Source organism: Emys orbicularis, chromosome 4 (assembly GCF_028017835.1).
Source record: "Emys orbicularis isolate rEmyOrb1 chromosome 4, rEmyOrb1.hap1, whole genome shotgun sequence".
Taxonomy (NCBI): Eukaryota; Metazoa; Chordata; order Testudines; family Emydidae; genus Emys; species Emys orbicularis.
The window spans coordinates 75,794,041-75,808,873 of NC_088686.1; the positions used below are offsets into that span (position 1 = coordinate 75,794,041).

The 14,833-nt window shown below is 45.0% G+C and overlaps 1 protein-coding gene across 5 annotated transcripts in view; it reads left to right on the forward strand.

The window, feature by feature from the left end:
- The window catches only part of AMBRA1 (autophagy and beclin 1 regulator 1), a 162,295-nt gene that overhangs the window by 102,450 nt on the left and 45,012 nt on the right, over nucleotides 1-14,833 (forward strand). The gene's annotated exons all lie outside the window — the stretch shown is intronic.

A 14,833-nucleotide genomic window follows, 5' to 3' on the forward strand; every position in this document is an offset into this window, starting at 1 on the left:
ATAAAAGTTAAAGGCGGAATAGTCCTCTTAGTTCACATCTCATCCATTCCTACAAGGAGCCAGGCCGGGATTGTTCCTTAAAGCCTATTCTCTAGATAGGCTATAAAATCCCAATAGATGGGGCTTCCCTCCCTTTCTGTGGGGACTGTTCCTCAGCCGACTTATTCTGACTTTTAAGAACTATTGCCTAATAGTCAATCTGTTTTCCTCTTCAATTCCATTCCTCCAATTTGTATCCCTTTGAACTAGTTTTAAACATGTCTTCTCCCTCCTTGGTGTTTACACCCTTCAAGTACTTGTAGACACTTATTTTCTCCTGCTCTTAGTCATTGTTTAGTAAAGCAATAAATTGTTATTCCCTTAATCTTTCCTTGTAACTTAATCCTCCAGCCTCATACTTACTTTTCTTGCTCTTCTGAATTCTCTCCACATGTCAATGTCTTTCTAGTATTTGAGTTTATGTAATGTGCTAGGTGTGGTCTCACAAGAACCATATAAAGGTAATATTTCCTCCTTTCTCTTGGATGTTAGGCTTAGTAGATACAATCCAAAATTGACATTTTTTTGTTTTTTTGTTTTTTTGTTTTTTTGTTTTTTTGTTTTTTTGTTTTTTTGTTTTTTTGTTTTTTTGTTTTGCCACTCTACTGCATTGCAAAGTTCTGTCCTATTTGCTGTTCACTCTCAGCATTACTGCTCCCCAGTTCTCCTCCTCCATCTGAATATCTCTGTTTTGGATTATTTTCCCCAGATGGATTAGCTGTATTTATCCAGGTTGAATTTCATGTTATTTCCTGCCTATATTTTTAACCTCTAGGGCCTTTTTTGTGGGTTTTCCCCCCTGCACTGGTGTTTGCTGCTCCTTTTAATTTAACAGAAGCTGCTAATTTCACTACTAATCTGTTTTTTCCATTTCCCAGATCATTAATGAAGATGTTAAACGTAGCAGGACCTAACCCCATTCTCTGTGGCCCCACTAAATGCCTCTTTCCTGACCTTGCCTGTTAATCACAATCCTTTAGTCTTTCAGTTAGTTTTCAGTCAATATGACAGTGTCCATGTCCTGACCAATTTGAATGAATTTTGCAAGCAAGATTTCATGTGGCAGTATGACACATGCTGCACTACAGTTGAGCAGTGCTGCATTTATTGCCTTCTGCCATGCACTTTCTTTGTAATCAGTCCAAGATATAAAAAATAAATGGGAGGCACAATAAAACTGCCATTTATTTTTTAAATGTTTATCTCATCATCTAGTTTTACGAATTGTTGGCTCATTTTTACAAGTTATCTTTGGGATTTGCAATAAGGCTATTATATTGCTCTGTACCTGCTTCTGAGAGCATGTAAAATAAAACCACAGACTCAATTAAGATGTTTTATAATAGTCATAGCACACTCAGTGCTGACTAGTGGCTGCTGTATTCATATTCGGTTGGGTAAAAGATTGTTGGCAGCTTGGCAAGTCTGTAATAGAAAAAGTATTTTTTAAATAAGCACCCATTAAAGCTTCTATTCTTTGCTTTGTAATTTAAAACAAGTACATTACAGATAAAGAATCAGTAATCATCCATATTGCCAGTGTGCTGACAGAGTTTGTGACAAAGGAAATACTGCTTAACGTTTACTTTTATTCTGTTTAAAAATCACAGCCATGCTCTATAAACCAATGCCCTGGGCACATGTTCTAATTTTACATTATTTTAACAATTCCTGAGAGCAAAGTCCAAGAGAAACAGCACTCCAAATTCTATTGAATCCCTCAGAAAGCTCTCCCATCACCTTATGCAGATACTCTCCACCCTGACACTGGAAAAGCTTGGGAGAACAAATAAGCCTTGCAACTTGACCTGAAGGTAATCAGATTCCAGCTTTTGCAAGCTAACAGGGGAATAGAATTCTACAGTTCTGCCCCCTCCCGATTACAACAGAAGCAACAAGCCTTCATCCCTCTCACAATTAAGCTGGGGTGTTGGTTCTGTTGCCTCAGATGATCTCAACAGCCACAGTATCAAATGGGAGGAGAGGAGACTAACATTATCAGGATCCAACTCATTAGGGATTCATAAATGAAAGCCAACGTCTTAAATTGCACCTAAAAGCCAACTGTCATCCAGCATAGTTTGTGGAACTCCGGAGTAATGTATTCCATATAAAAGTACCACATTCCTGAATTGCTTTAACATGCAGCCTGTGTAGATTACATTGCAGTGTCCATCTTCTGTTTACAGTGAGCCTGGGTTTAATATTTTGGAGAGATTGAGTGGAGTTGTGCCGGTCAGGATTGAGGTGAATTGACAGAGGTGCACTGGTAAAGAGCGCGGGCACAGAAATTGAATAGCAGAGGTGTGAAGTTAAGTATAATGTGTGTCAGAGCTGTGTGGGAACACAGGACTGGGTGTTTAAGATCTATTGGGTTCTTTCCATCACATGCTCTGGAAGTTTTACCTGCTTGACGATTGGGATGGAAGTCTTCACTTGTGCACATTTCTTTTTCAAATCCTGCTCGCTGTGTTTGCTTTTCGCAAAACATGGAATGTACTGGGATCAGACTCAGTTTTACACTAGCAAAGCTTTTTTGTTTTGGGTTATTTTTCCAGCTAAAATGGTTCTTCAGTTTTTCAAGATTTTAAAGAAATTCTTACAATTGTTTCATTGAGAAGTTCTACCCAATGTGACAGACCCAGACCAGTGGAGTACAGGAGTCTGGTAGAGGGCAAATATACTGGTCACTGGATGAGTAGTTTTCTGTTCCCTGAGTGACCAGAGCAGGGGCTGCACTAGAGTAATCAGGAACCTGCTAGAACCAGTTAAGGCAGGCAGGCTAATTAGGACACCTGGAGCCAATTAAGAAGAAGCTGCTAGAATCAATTAAGGCTAATCAGGGCACCTGGGTTTTAAAAAGGAGCTCACTTCAGTTTGTGGTGTGAGTGTGAGGAGCTGGGAGCAAGAGGCGCAAGGAGCTGAGAGTGAGAGGGTGTGCTGCTGAAGGACTGAGGAGCACAAGCGTTATCAGACACCAGGAGGAAGGTCCTGTGGTGAGAATAAGGAAGGTGTTTGGAGGAGGCCATGGAGAAGTAGCCCAGGGAGTTGTAGCTGTCATGCAGCTGTTACAGGAGGCACTATAGACAGCTGCAGTCCACAGGGCCCTGGGCTGGAACCTGGAGTAGAGGGCGGGCCCGGGTTCCCCCCAAACCTCCCAATTGACCTGGACTGTGGGTTCTTCCAGAGGGGAAGGTCTCTGGGCTGTTCCCCAACCCACATGGTGAATCTCTGAGGCAAGAAAATCCGCCAATAAGCGCAGGACCCACCAAGATAGAGGAGGAACTTTGTCACACCAAGTTATAAGCCCCTGAAAAATTGTAGTTTGTACATGCCTAGAGACTCGTTAGCTTGGCAGCTAAATCTCAAAGCTTCATGTGATTGGACTGGACTGGACTCTGCATCATCCACCCTGGTGCTGTAATGGCTGAGAAGGACTTTCCCAGCAATTGCTCCTTGCGACTGCCAGGAGCTGCTGTGGCACCAAGCATAGGGCCTGAGAGCAGGGAAACTCTCCTGTGCTCCTGTTGCTGATGCCCAGGCACCCTGGAGTAGGAGGAGGAAGCAGATTTATTTGAATTCAGAGGGGTGGGGAATGTTGGGTGGGTGGGTGGATGGGGGAGGAGGTGGGGAAATAGGAGCCTGGAGGTGATGAGACCAGAAGGGAAGAAAGGTCTGTGATCATTAGAGGGCATTCTGCAGAATATGGAATTGAACTCATTATTCTAGAGTCTCTGTATTCCTTTAGTGTCTAGCAAATAGCTGTGAAACCCACTTACAAAGTATCTCCATCCCTCTAGTGCAGTGGTGGGCAACCTGCAGCCCGTCAGGGTAATCCGCTGGCAGGCCGCGAGACAGTGTTTACATTGACCGTCCACAGGCACGGCTGCCCATAGCTCCCAGTGGCCATGGTTTGCAATTCCCGGCCAATGGGAACTGCGGGAAGAGGCACAGGTCGCAGGGACGTGCTGGCCGCCGCTTCCCACAGCTCCCATTGACCGGGAACGGCGAACCACAGCCACTGGGAGCTGCGGGTGGCCGTGCCTGCGGACGGTCAGTGTAAACAAACTGTCTCATGGCCCACCAGTGGATTACCCTGATGGGCCACAGGTTGCCCACCACGGCTCTAGTGGCAGGTCCACATGGAAGATAACAGCTTTCAACTGCTCTCAGTTACTCCATTAGCAGAAATGGTAGAAGACTACACTGTGGATCTGAAGATCTCAATCATGCTCAAGCCTCCTGTTGGGTCAGTATGGTTCCACAGGATGACATTTTTGTTTTTCAGTTTTTAAGGTGTTAAAAAACTTAAATTATATGTTTAAAAACTACATTAAAAGAACATTGTTTGACTCTGCAACCTTAATCTAAAGTTAGGAAATACTTGAATTAATGTTGCCTGTGTAACTTTATCTCAGCCCCCTTATGCCTATGCATTAACTTACAGTCTTTAAATTACACAATCATATACTACTTTTTTCCATAAGACCCCTTCTGTGGAATCAGCAGTGGAATTACTGCATAACCAAAAACTCTAGACGAGACATGGCTGTGGGCTGAGACATTTGTAGTGGTGTGGGGCATTGTGGGAAATTTGCACTGCTGCTACCTGTTCTGTATTGTTTTATGGATAACCAAAGGGCTTTGTTGTCTATGGCTGTAGGGCTGGCACACTGTAAGAGTTAAGAGATGCATTCTCTGATGGGAAGATCATGTGCTGAAAATATTTTGCTCTGTCCACTGGGGCCCACACCTGTACAAAAGCCAGTAAAGTCCAAAACTTAGAGTAGGTATTTCAATGGTCTGGAAACTCCTGCAAGATCTGTTTCTAGTGCACCAATTATGGTATTAGACACCAAATACAATAATTAAATGTGTCTCATTCAAGTAGGAATGTCGGTTTTATCATGCCCATTGTGTGCTGAAGAGAGAAATAGGGTATCTAAGATAGTCAGCCACTAACCCGGTAAGGACCTTGAAGATTAGGACCAGCACCTTTAAATTGGATTGATATTGAACAAGGAACCAGGACAGACCACCAGAGTGATATGATCCAGTCTGCGTGCTCTGGTGAGGGCATGATGAGCTCTTGCACTCTATAGTAGACACAATCTGCAGTTGGTTCTGTCAGCCTCACATAGGGAGCATTGTGGTATCCCAGCCTTGAAGTAACAAAGCCAAGCATCACTGTGGCCTTGTGCCTGAGGAGTTGGGTGCAGTAATCTTGTCAATCAGAGATGGAGAAATATATTTCTGGAACCTGCTCACCCAAGCATAACGCTGAACAGAGTGTGACTTCAAGATTTGCACCAGTCTGACTCTTGATTGAGGGGTTGGTCATGATTTCTTAAAGATTTTTCAAAGTGTTTCCTCTTACCTTACTTAGGTTAAGTTTTAAGACAACTGTTTCCTCTAGTTGTTTATTCATTTCAGACATTTAGGCAGCTGGCTGACAGCATCTTCTGATCCAGATGAGGACACACATAGCTGTTTCGTCAGCATATTATTGACACTTGATCTCATTTATTGTTCCACTGAGTTCCCAACAGGCTGAGAGCAGGATGGAGTGGCAGCTGTATGTGAATCCTTTGCTTTTGTCATTGTCACTTTATGATACTGTAAATTTTGCTTTCATTCTCTCAGCATGACATTTAACAGGCAACTCAAAGGTACTGTTTTTGGTTCACTGGCTGAATTAAGGCTAAAAATTAGCAGAGGATCATCCGTTTTTTGCCATAAAAATGGCCATAATTTTGCTAGATTGTTGCAGCATTGGCAGATGTCAGAGTAATTTGCTAGAGATCAGCAGTAGCTTAGGGCACAGTCTTGTTTGTACAGCATTCATATCTGCACTGACATACATTTATCTGTCTTCTCTGATGCTGACGGCCCATTTTTCAACATGCCTGCTGCTTCTGTACTTTTATCTGCTTCTCCCCTAAAGGACAGCGCCTTTTTGCTTAGTTCTATTTGTTGCTTCCTCTATTCTTGGATTCAGATCTAGTACTGGACAGTACCCTCTAGTTTTTGAGGCATTGGGTTTCTTTGCCCTTTTTATGGCCTTTGGGAGAATCTAGCAGGAAATGAAGAAAAGTAATGAGGCACTTTGCTGAAAGAGCATTATGTTGCTGAGCGAGAGGCGGCATTTTTGCCCGAGATGATTAACGCCTTCCTAAGAGTCAGTCCTTGTTAATTTTCTTCAACCCATCTGCTAGTTGATTATTAAAAGAAGCTTCCTAGGAAATTATGTCATGATAGGCTTCTTGAGATGGGATACCAGGCTACAACACCAAGAACTCACCTGAAGAAAGGCAGAGTTGGGTGTGCTCTAATGAGGGGGAGGGATAGCTCAGTGGTTTGAGCATTGGCTCAAACCCAGGGTTGTGAGTTCAATCCTTGAGGGGGCCATTTAGGGATCTGGGGCAAAAAATCTGTCTGGGGATTGGTCCTGCTTTGAGCAGGGGGTTGGACTAGATGACCTCCTGAGGTCCTTTCCAACCCTTATATTCTATTCTGTGAGACCTGCACTGGTCTAAGGGATGACAATAAGCTACATGATCAAGAGCAATGAGTAAGAAAGTGGCAGCATTTTATCTTTGTGTAGAGTTTCTCCTTCCCCCACGGCCTCATGTCCTGCTCATACGTTTCAGGAGATGGGCCAGGTATCTTTGTTCATAGTCTGTCAACACTAGGAGTCTCATAGACTCATAGACTTTAAGGTCAGAAGGGACCATTATGATCATCTAGTCTGACCTCCCGCATGATGCAGGCCACAAAAGCTGACCCACCCACTCCTGGAATAATTCTCTCCCTTGACTCAGCTGTTGAAGTCCCCAAATCATGATTTAAAGACTTCAAGTCGCAGAGAATTCTCCAGCAAGCGACCCCTGCCCCATGCTGCGGAGGAAGGCAAAAAACCTCCAGGGCCTCTGCCAATCTACCCTGGAGGAAAATTCCTTCCCGACCCCAAATATGGCGATCAGCAGAATCCCGAGCATGCGGGCATGATTCGCCAGCCAGACCCACATTGACCATTGATACTAATTACCAGCAATGGCACGTTATTGACCTATTGACTAAAATCACGTTCTCCCATCAAACCATCCCCTCCATAAACTTATCAAGCTTAATCTTAAAGCCAGAGAGGTCTTTCGCCCCCACTGTTTCCCTCGGAAGGCTGTTCCAGAACTTCACCCCTCTGACGGTTAGAAACCGTCGTCTAATTTCAAGCCTAAACTTCCCGACGGCCAGTTTATATCCATTTGTTCTCGTGTCCACATTAGTACTGAGCTGAAATAATTCCTCTCCCTCCCTGGTATTTATCCCTCTGATATATTTAAAGAGAGCAATCATATCCCCCCTCAGCCTTCTTTTGGTTAGGGTAAACAAACCGAGCTCCTCGAGTCTCCTTTCATACGACAGGTTTTCCATTCCTCGGATCATCCTAGTGGCCCTTCTCTGTACCCGTTCCAGTTTGAGTTCATCCTTTTTAAACATGGGAGACCAGAACTGCACACAGTACTCCAAATGAGGTCTCACCAGTGCCTTGTATAACGGAAGCAGCACCTCCTTATCCCTACTAGAAATACCTCGCCTAATGCATCCCAAGTCAGGGAGTTAGGTCCCAGTTGAATCAGTGTATCCTGAAAGGCGAAACTAGGATCTTCTTCAGCTCTGTTGGAGTTGGAGACTAAATGGAATACAACAAATTTATATGTTGCCTTCATATCTGTAGAGTGAAAAATAAACTTAGAAAACATGTGATCCTGTCACATCTGGGGAAAATGAACACAGTTCGAAAAAACTCCTGTCTTGTTGCACATGGCAAAATTTAGGGTGAGAAGCATCAATTCCAAGAGAGCCAAAAAGATGGGCAAGAACCGATTGATTTATCCCATTATGGCTAGTGGGAAGAAACGTTTATTGAGTTGACAGTGATGAATTGCAGGGAAGGGCACAGACTAACCTATCTGAGCAGGGGTGAACCGATGAAAGAAGGGGCGAGATGTGTTGTGAAAGATTCAGAGCCATAACTAGCCTCCTATTTGTGCCTTAATTTAGGGAAATTCTTACCAAACTGGAAACTCTTAGAAAGATTTGCCAAAAATCCTTGCTCGCAAAAGGCGCATTGATCACGGTGTTTATATATAAAATATATGCGTTATTGAACCATCAGTAACTCAACCTAAACCCAGTCATCGTGTTCACATGCACTTGAGGCCCTGTATGCTCCATGGCAAGCTAAACCTAAACTCTGCTACAAGACTGTTGGAAGGTTCTGGCACAGCCCCGCAGCATACTGAAATTCACCAACAACTTCATTGCCACTTTTAAAAATAGGAGGTTGTGGTCTGAATAAATGTGGAAATGAACGACAATCAGCACAGGAAGACTATCGTTCCTCTGATAAGTTGTTGGCTTTACATTGTACATAAATTTTCAGCTGTCAGTATGCCACAGATTTTTGTATTAACTGCCTTACTGCATCCATAGAAGATGGTGCTGAAGCTGTAGATCCTGGCAACTAGTGAGGGACACGTGGGGCTTGCAGCATCTGAAGAAGAGTGGGAAGCAGTTTGGGACGTAGGATAAGCACATGTGGGGAGTTATTCTGCTAAAATAATAGTTAATCTTGACATTGAAATGGTCACCTTTAGATTTCCAAGTTAACAGCCTTCTGAGATGAACGGGGCAAAAAAATATTGCATCAGTTATACACAGTTCATACTTTCACTGTAGTGTTTGCAATGAAAGAGCTATTTTTTTTTTTTTTTAAATGCAAGCTGAGATTCCAGAGCAGCAAGGAGGGAATTCTACAGCTGGGGAATTGCAAAATACAGAGCCCAGATCACATTACTTTTCCTTTATCTTGCCCCAAGTTATCCCCTCCCTCATTGCCAGGTATTGACACACTCCCTATTTGTTTCTGAAAAGCACTCTGCAAACATGTGGACATTGTATAAATAACTAAAAAGGCTCTGATCTATTAGCCAGGGTAGGATGTATGTGAATTTGGCCTTGGAATGAGCTCGAATTGGATAGGGCCATGTCTGTCTGTATTTGATTCTGCTCCTAAGGCCAGGACTATGCTACAAACTTTTGTGGACATACCTCATCACACCCCCGACTAAGCTATGATCTCTTACCAACATAGCTGTTCCAGCAAAAGCCTCTAGAGTAGGCACAGTTATGCCAGCAAAACTCTGCTTTTGTCAGTACAGGGTATTTCACTTGGGGGAACCTGTACTGACAAAAGTGCAGTTTTGCCAGTATAAGCTGCGGCCACACGAGGAGATATTCAAGGCCTGCGTGCAGTGTGTCAGTCACTGAAATGAAGAGGCATGGAAAAGCCCAGGGAGAAAGGAGGGTGTGATGATTGGAGGACCTCCAGAGTGAGCCCAAGGGCCTTCACACTTGCACAGTTTGTTAACCCATAAGCTTGAAGAAGAGCAGAGTTCCTCCTCAGGGACCCTACAGGTGAAGCTTAATGGCTCCCTGCCACCTTAGGGTGGAGTGCTCTCAGTCTTGAACTTAAAGGTTCTCTCAGCATCGGGTCCCCATTGACTTCCCTCATTCTAATGCTTTTTGTTCAGTAGACTCCCTTAGAAATATGCCTCCTTAAACACAGGTTGATACTCTCAAGGCACTTGCCATTCTTAGGCTCTGATCCATTTCCATGGCTTCCTATACTCCAGCCCTTTTCTGATGTCTGAACCTGCTCCTCGCCAGCTCCCTCTTCAGCGCACTTTGCGTACCTCTGTTTTTCATGCTTTCTTTCTACAAGCATTCAGTCTCGGATGGGAGCCTGCATTCTATTTAAAACTACTAATAATAGTGTGTAACTGTAGTCTAGTGCCTGTGAAATCCTCCTGTACCACTCCAGCCGCTCCTCTCCCCCCAACCCACGAGGTTGGAGCATTACAGATGACAAGATTTTCCCCCATGTAAACAAGTTAGCGGCTGTGCATTTTTATTCATGCAGTCCCTCTTATCAAGACTGATCTAGCAGCCCCATTTGCTGCTGAGGCTAAGTAAAGGTAACGGCCTGAGATTTATCAGCATCTCACAAAGGAGAAGCGCCTCATCGAGAGCAGAAATGCCTCTCTATTAAATTTAAAAATGAAGAAAAGCAAGAGCTCCTGCTGAGTTTCACTGGCTGCCTGTGTCTTCAGCACAGCCTATAGCTTCTTTCTCCTCTTCTCCAGCTTCAAAACATGCTTTTCTTCCCTCGGCGCCTAGTGTAGGAAAGGGAATGTTTCCCCCACCCTGCCAAGGATACAGGAATCTCCCTCTGCTTTCTATCCCTTCCTTCAGAGCTGGGAAGCCGTTGGTCAGATGCTTTTGTCATTGACGTGGCGCCTGAGATGTGATGCTGCTGGGACTGGGGCATTGGCAGCTGCAGCAGCACTGTCTGCTGGCAATTGTATCATAAGCTTGAGGGCAGCCTGCTGCCTTCTTGGTGTGAGCAATATCCCAGGCCATGGGAGTTTCCTTTCCAACTCTTCTCATTGACACCCCCTTAAATGCAGGGGGGAAGGTGGAATTTAAACGACATCGTTAGGTAGCAGCCATTACCTTAGGATGGGGCAGGTGGAGGAGCAGCACTAGGTGGATAAGTAACACTTTGCAGAGGTAGCTGTTTGAAGAAAAATAAAAAGTCCCCATCCCCTGGAGTGAGACCAAATTAGCACCATAATTCTGTGTGCACACTGTGCCCTAAGCGCTCTCAAGCCCACCCATGTACAGCAGCTTGATAGCTTGGAAGGAATCATCAGGAAAGATTCCTTGAGGCTGCTGATCATCATGAAGCCTCTCCTGGCTTCCTGCCATAAATAAATATTTCTCTTAATACCCAAACATTGGATATGACAGGTGCCACAGTGCTGATGCTCCAGCACTGCTGAGATGGAGGGCGAGCAGCAGCAGAGTTTGGCAGCCTTCATGTTCTCCAGCGTAACGTATGCAGAACATTTCTGGGTATTGGACCTCTGTTCACCCATTTCCCCCCAGCTTGATACCCCTCCCTCCTCAAATCCCTATGTCCTGGACAAATCGTTCTGCAGAGATGCTCCTTGATTAGCCTTGAAGGTGGCTGTGAGGTGATGGGGGTGTGCCTGTTTTTTTGTGAATGATTTTTATATGCACACAGCTTCTATGTTCAAGGAGAACAAAATAGATACTCTCCCCCAACCTGCACCCAAGTTGTAAGTGGCTGCTTGAAAGATAATCTTTGTGAGACATCTGAAAATGTGAAAGCACAGTAACAAATGACTCAGCTGAGTCTCTTCCCACCCTTCAGATGCAGGGATGTAAAATGGAAAGGGTCGTGTGTATTATCCTCTCTTTAGCAGAAATTGCTTTCCTTTGATACCGTTCATGTATGATGCTATAAGAACTTAGCTAGATACTGCTGGGATGTGTCTAGAGAAAATCACTTTCCCTTTTGACATTCCTGGATTCGGTGACACCCCCTCTTCCTCTGGTCCCTTGGGTTCAGAGTCTTTCACACATCCCTGAGATTCAGTGACCTGTCCACTGTAAAAGGTTTTCTGGAAGCACATCTCTTACTTGATGAAAAGGCATTTTCTGACTGACTGTATCATGCCCCTTTTCCTGGGTTGTCATGTTCCAGCTGAAGAGGGAAATTATGTTACTTTTGCATCACCTGTTGGGTTCAAGGCCTCAGAGACATGCTCTTAAGGATTTGCTCGGCAGCTTCCCAGACTCCCATTCTCTGAAATTTCCCAGCACTGGAATCAAAATTCTTCAGGATCTCGTACCCAGACACTGGTTTAATAACAAGAGAAACATGGAGTGGACAGTGGGTAACTTACTGAGATAATGAGGTGTCCGGGCTTAGGAATATCCCTGGTCATGGAATGTTGAGTCAGTAACCCAATTATACTAGAGTGGGCTTGAATATGGTAATAAATGACACACTCTGCTGGCCAGTAGGTGGTAGAACTTGAAAATGTGCCATTCCTGCTGGAAATGTCATTGCAATTGCATAGGTGAAACTGGTGCCCAAGTTAAATGAAGTTCTCACCCCTCCAAATCTGGAATATGTGGAGAAAGTACAGCTGGTCCCATAACCCTTTGGCTGAAGTGGAGAAGAGTGAACATTAAGTGGCTTCTCTGATCTTACGAATTCTGTACTTACAAGTATAGAGCTGGAAAAGCACCTTTCCCAGAGGTTGATGTTGGGCCCTCCTTAGTGAATTTTCTAGCTGGCATGCTTGTCTGGTTGAAGTATTTCATTAGCTTTTCAGAAGATGGTTAGTGTTGCAGTGAGACAGACAGAAACAGGATTTGGTCCTTGTTTAGGGGAGAAGGGTGTGCCTGGTAGCTTTCTGAGTGTCCTCTGGGCCAGGCCACCTGCGCATGTGAAAGGGCTCTGGTATTCTCTTTATGTGTGGGTGGAAGGTCTTATTAATGGATACGGTTGCAACAGCTCATCTGTATGACTACATCAGACTGATTAGCTGGGGCCTGGTTACTGCTGTGAGTGGTGATTATGCCAGTGCAGCTGTTCGTTCTCTCTCTCTCTCCTTGTATCTGTTAATTACCACACGCATGGATGTCATCACCTCTTAAAACTGCATGGCATTGTCCCATTAGCGAAGGATGTGGGAAGCAGCAGGGGAGGGGAACTCTTTGGAGCTACTGGCTATTTAGAAGTGAATGGAGAAGTGGGTTGAATGAAGCAGGTGTCACTAGGGAGAATTTCCAACTGTTCTTACCTTTGAGATTCCACCTTTAGCTATCAGTTTCACAGCATGGCAGAGCTGGGCACTTGCCATCATGTTCCACTGGGTGCCCCTTACTGAGAGACACCTGGACTTCAAACTGTAGTTAACTAGCCATGGGCCTCCAAGCGCCCGATCACTGAGTGTGCAGGGCCGCAGCTGAACAAATGGGTTCCATTCCTTTGACGGTCAGAGGCTAGTTCAGAAAACCAGTTTCACCAACTGTGATTCCTCGGGAGAAGGCAGCTCTCTAGGAAGAGAGGGAGAGTGTTTACTCTGACACTTGTGGAAAAATAGGTGTGCAACAGAATCCCCTTGTGGCTTTTCTGTGACATTTCAAATGTTTATCATTTTCCAAATGTAATGCTCTTTGCTGTTATAAGCCACTTTCTCCTCCCCGATCCATCAAAATCCACAATCCCCATTTCAGAGAGTGCACCACAGTCTCCATGGCAACGGGTGCTACTAGTGTGCACGTGATTTTTTGCTAGCTAGTCAAGCAGGAGCAGAAAACGGGATGGCCATACTAGAAGAGTGGGGGGGTTGTGGAAAGTACACCTCTACCCCGATATAACGCTGTCCTCGGGAGCCAAAAAGTCTTACTGCGTTATAGGTGAAACCGCGTTATATCGAACTTGCTTTGATCCGCCAGAGTGCGCAGCCCCGCCCCCACCCCCGGAGCGCTGCTTTACCGCGTTATAGCCGAATTCATGTTATATCGGGTCGCGTTATATCGGGATAGAGGTATACTTAACAAAACACCAGGGACCTGTTCTTTCCACTCTGACACTGAGCTTCTGTGAACACCACTGACTATCAAGCGACACCAAGGGCAAAGATAGTGACTGGCCTCTATCTTTCAGAGAAATCCTAAAGGACTCATTTGCTATTCTAAAGGTGGCCCTTTCTGAGGAGAGACTGAAAGTTGCCTGTAGCTAGAAATAATGTGTCACATAACTCTGCTGATCTATTTATTTGTCTGACAGTTGCCAGGATAGGGCCCCCAGCACCTAGGCATTCTTTAAACACGTACTAAAATAGTCCCTGCCTCGAAGAGCTTACAGTCTAAATAGACACGGGTGGGAGAGGAAATGGAGCCACAGAGACGTAAAGTGACTTGGCCGGCATCTCACAGCAGGTCAGTGGTAGCACTGGAGTAGAACCCACATCTCCTGGGTCCCAGTCCAGGGACTTAATCAACAGATCATGCTGCCCCTGGATCCTGAACTGCTGCTATTCCAGGCCTAGGTCCCCACAGCTGTGACAATGCACCACAGTGCTAACCTGCAGCACCCCCATACTGTTGCAGCCAGTATTCCCCATCTCCTGTGGCCCACCACCAAGCAGGCTGTTGGGCCACTTCTGAACAAAGATTGCCCAGTTTGGCCAAACTTATGTAGAGGTTTTGATGAGCTAAAATTGACTAGTGATTCTAATGGGAACACACATTTCACTTGTGACTCAGAGCAGATTAGACCCCAGACCTCTTGAGAGGAAAGTCTAGACAATTGGCATGTCACTTACGATTGCTCCAGGTCAGCATTTTAACTTGCTTCCTGCATAACCCTCCTTAGCCTCCTTAATGAATCGTCTTTTTTTAAAGTACTTCTTGGTCCTCCCTCTGAAGCCCTGATGCTCAGAGCCCCCTACTGGAATCTGCCCTGGATGGCCCAGTGTTCTGAAGCCGCTTCCCCCACTTACCCCAATGGCCAAACCAGCACATTGCTGCTCTTTTCCATTTCTCCCACCGTGGTTTTATAGTCTCAACCTCTCCTAAGTTTCCCAAATTTCCTGACTATGTGGAGTGTGGTTGGCATGTAAAATCCTGGCCCATAGGAGATTGAGAGTGCAGATGGAGTTTGCAGGCTTCTGCGGAGCTGTTATGACTTAAAGTTGAGGGAGATTAGCACAAGTTTATGCCCTGCAGTATTGGGCTCAAGTGAGATTGGGAGGCAGAAGCAGCTGGTGCTTGGTATGGAGCAAGCCATAGCTTAGGGCCTTGCTAAGGGAACAAAATTAATTTGGTGAAGGGGACTGTGGTGGGAGGC